A 4,682-nucleotide genomic window follows, 5' to 3' on the forward strand; every position below is an offset into this window, starting at 1 on the left:
AATTAGATTTGATGCGCTGCCGTCCTCATGGTGGAGAATTGGATTTGGCAACCGAAAAACAAGGATTTATTACTCCAGGAATGTTTCAAACAATTTAGGTTATTAGTTTTAATTTAATAATATGCAAATCTTCATTGTTATTGTGAACCACACAATACTGATTCATACTAAACATTTATAATCTCATCTCCACATTACATACTAATTCTAAGCAGGTTTTACATTTTTAAGTGCATGGAAAAAGTGTCAAAATGAAGTACACTTTAAAAAGTCAACATACATACTAAACTATGTTGATGGACATACTAAACTATGTTGATGGACACAATTGTGCCACCATCCAATGCACAAAGGTGGTGCAACTCACAGCTAAAATAATTATGAATGGTGGTTAGACAGCTAAAGAAGTATTATAATTGAAAATACTATTTGCTTTCTCTCCCAGAATGAAAACAAGAGTTGAATTCTCTTATAATGACTGCAAAAACAATATACCATAAATATTAGTAACCCCCCCCCCCCAATTGGTCAGCCAATAATATTAACCTAACACAGATATATCATTATTGGCATATCTGTTGTCTGATATGTGCAGATAGAAGTTACATAGGCAGCATTTTATGTGAATTTCATAATTCTTACACATTTGGTTGTTTTTTTTATTCCTAGTTATTTATAATAATTAATTTCCCAGTGAAGTTTATTATTTTAGAGCATTGATGTCATTTTATAGAAAGAAGTTATTAGCTGTTAAATATCATGCCTTTGTGACAGGTGTTTGATGACCACATTTGAGGGATCATTGCCAAAAAGGTATGTAGGTATATATTCTGTAAGACTATTAGCCGATATATAAATCAGAATGTTTTTACTCGCTACTATCTGTATCAGCATTGGCCCCAAATAATCAGTATAGGTCAGGCCCTAGTTTCTAACATGTCTTTCAATAAAACGACTTGTTTTGTTTATTAATGTTTAATACTCTTTTTCTTTAATTCCTTGTACTGATCCATATCCAAACAGACACAGGTATCCTCATTCTGCTACTAACCTTTCCATACTTTAATAGTACTGTAGATACTAATATGTGGAAAAGACAATTGAATCATATTAGAATATTATTCATATTTACTCCCATGTGGGGATACCTTGGCAGAGACAGATGGTGTTATTCTCAGTTTCTCTCTGTCTGAATTACTGACATGGCAAATAGCCAGTGACCTCCCAATGACCTTTACATCGACATGTCACTAATATGTCATGGAATATGTCCTGCAAATTAGCTGAAACTTGCAATCTGCTCGTAGTAACTCACATTTATGTAGTTACTATGTAAATTACTGCTCATAGTTTTCACCTCATTGTTTTAAGTTGATTTACAGCGCAAAAGGAGCACTGGCAGGTTTTGCTTGACATCATTCAGAGTTAACCGCCTGGTCTTACCCATTTGGTGGATCAGTTAATTCCAGATCATCTTTGTTGTCTGGTGACTGCAACCTGAAACGGAGGAACAAAATCCAGGCTGTTTAGAAAAAGGTGGGTGTAATCTCATGGGATGAAATCCAGCTGAAAGGCCAGCTATTATTTGAAGAACATGATCGTGAGAGCAATAGAAACACCAGCACTTATATACGAGGAAACTCACACACTATTTGTTTGTTGTTAATGATTTATTGAGGACATTTGTCGACATATTAACTTTTAGAAAAGAGTCTTTGAATTAGTCTAAAGTGAAAAGTGTTGGAAGAGCATACATCAGAGTCTGTCTGCTTTTATCTGAGTTTATTTTGGCAGCAGGTGAAGTGAATTCATTATAGAAATAATTGACTTTAATGCATGTCCCTCAGTGGTTTTCAACTTGAAGATACTTACTTGAAGTCTGTGATGATGGGATCCAGGTCTGGACTGTTTACGACCGACAACCTGGGGAAAAAAATAACTATCAGTCTGTGTGTGACTCAGCTGTTGGAGTTACAATGTTCACAACTACATTTATTATTACATTGTAATTACATTTGTCATCAGGGTGTGTTGTTCTCTTTGTGGCACTGCTTAATATTCATGACTGTAAAAGTAAATGTAAATTTACCGGCTTGGGGAGTCCGGGCTGTCCGGCAGGTCTTCTGCCTGCACAGCATCCCTGTGAAGAAGTGAAAGGTCAACTTTGAGAGAGTGTACGAATGGATCTCATGATGGTGAGAAGAGTACACTATAGCTGGCGTAATGTGAGTCTGATCTGTAGACGTGAAGGGGGCTGTGCAGATACTATTTAATTAATTAAAATAGCAACATAGAAAAACTGCATGTGTTGAATAAGAGAAGGTCAATTATAAATGTATTGATCAGCTGAATGGAGAACTGAAACAACAACAACAACAAGCAAATGTCATCATAAACACAAGAGCAAATGGATCTGCTGCATCCATCTCTTTAATTGACTCAAATAAAAGATGGCATCAACTCATGCCAAGTCTGGACTGAGGCTGCTCTCTCTCTGACACTTCTTGCTGTTGTTTGCATTTTTCAAACAACATTTTAAGTGTTTCTGATTACATAAAGCATTTAAACTGATAAACTGTCAATTTAAACACGTTTATTTATCCAATGTTTAAAGTTAAATTACATTAGGTCGCATCAAATGTATTATGTATAAATATTAGGTCTGTATTCCTTTTGTTAAACTCATGTTGGCACACTGCTACTCTGAAAGCCTGCTTTATCACTTCTGAGATGTAATGTTGTCTAACAGGCTCCAGATTAGGAACAACACATTCTCACAGACTCATTGAAGACAATTAAAGGAAACGTCATCCAAAACCTCAGCTGCAGTATTTTGTTATAGACCAACAATGGATTGGTAAAAAATCGAAATGTGCCTGTGAAAGACAACCTTTTGTGTCAGCAGTGAACAGAAACACAAGAGATAAGCTTTACAAGTCAGAGTTATTAAACTAAACCTGAGCAGAGAGGAGAATGTGTTGTGTACAGCTCTGATGGGTTTATATGCATGTACTCTACACACTCAACAATCTCGGTGTGAGATGAACACTAAAGCCCGATTAAATCCTCCCAGCATTAAAAACAGACATGTACCGACAGGACCGACAGGACTTGCACTGATTTTCGGGAAGCTTTCTCCTCTACTCACTTCTTGCTGTCATTTTTCTTCACGCTTCGTCTCCAGTTGGTAATAAAACTCATCCCACAGGCCAGGGAGAACCGGTGAAACAGCAGAATATACTCTGGACAGACACAGCAGGTTTATACAGCTGTCATGGATGAAGAGTAAGACACACAGACAGCGGCTCACTCTCACTTCACACTGACATTAATGAAAGCAGAAATGTTGCTGATGTCCTTCTTCCTCCTTCCTGACGTGGAAAGGTGTGTTTACCTCTCATCTCCATAATAATGACTTTCGTATTTAAATGCACCGGAATGTAGCTGCTGGAGGTTTCGCCTTCTGAGTCCTAAAGCCCTCCATGTTGCTGACACACACAGTCAGCTTTATCCTTAGTGTAAAATACAGGTTAAGTAGCCTACATAATTAAAGTGGGAAATATAAAATTCAAAGGTATAAATCATAAGCTCAATAATTAAAACTTGTTGTAACTACTACACATTTAGGCCTATTTATTTTTGTTTTATTTTGAAATCAACATTTAAGCCAACAAAGAAAAAAAGGGAATTAAAACAAGAAATCAAATGAAAAGTATTCCAAGACAACTGGACCCTCCATTTACTGACATGTGATATAACTGAAAGCTCAATAACTGCTACTAAATGGACCTCATGGTGAAACCACTGTCAACTGCTGTTTCCAAGGACAATTATTGTAGTAAATTTTCAGCATAATATTTAAATTGGTAATTCAAAAATATGGTTGGAAATAAAAAACAAGGTAAATGACTCAATAAGATGGATTTTGGTATCTAATACATTAAAATGACTTCATCTGCAGGAATACTGTACATACTATTTTGGCCATGTCTTTGCACTTTTACATATTTTCTGACTTTACACTTATGATTTTTATTCTAATTGCGCTGTTAGAGAAAAATGTTTGATCCTTTTGCTATTCACAGGAGTAGAGAGTAACTTAGTACATCAACTACTGAACTCAAGTACATTGGAATATTTCTACTTTTCGCCTTATACCACAACCTTTCAGAAGGAAGTAATGTACTGTTTACTCCACTACATTTACTTCACAGCTGGTTACTTGTTATATTGCAGATGAATCTAAACATCTTAAACTTAATGTAACTATCTCAATAATAAACATTAAGTAGAATTATAACCTCTCTGATAATGTCAACACAAACTGAAAATCAATAAGCTTCCTGAATGTTGAATTTATGGCAGAGCTGCATTAGAGTGCTCAGGTGTTTATAATGAAGTGGCTGGTGACTGTACATAAATGCTGTTAATGTATCAATAATAACAACCCAGTAATATAATATGTAATAGAGATTTTGAAAAGGGCACATAAGGAGTACAGTACTTCTCCTTTTGATATATTGTTCATAAATATCTGCACTATCATCTGTAACCTAATTGTACTTGTATTTTAATGTAGTACTGCTTTAGTTAATTAGGAAAATGATCTAAACCTTCTTCCACCACTTCATATAGAAGATGGCCAACAAGATCCTAGTAAAAACACACAATCTGCAAAACTA

The 4,682-nt window shown here is 35.4% G+C and overlaps 1 protein-coding gene across 1 annotated transcript in view; it reads right to left on the bottom strand.

The window, feature by feature from the left end:
- The window catches only part of ttc39a (tetratricopeptide repeat domain 39A), a 23,369-nt gene extending 21,457 nt beyond the window's left edge, over nt 1–1,912 (bottom strand). Inside the window, exons 1-2 of the mRNA XM_053322537.1 lie at nt 1,873–1,912; nt 1,444–1,497 (exon numbers count right to left, since the gene is read on the bottom strand). The gene's annotated coding sequence lies outside the window, so the exon portion shown is untranslated. The remainder of the gene's footprint in view (nt 1–1,443; nt 1,498–1,872) is intronic.
- Nucleotides 1,913–4,682: the final 2,770 nt, after the last annotated feature.

The sequence above is a fragment of the Scomber japonicus genome, chromosome 7 (genome assembly GCF_027409825.1).
Source record: "Scomber japonicus isolate fScoJap1 chromosome 7, fScoJap1.pri, whole genome shotgun sequence".
Taxonomy (NCBI): domain Eukaryota; kingdom Metazoa; phylum Chordata; class Actinopteri; order Scombriformes; family Scombridae; genus Scomber; species Scomber japonicus.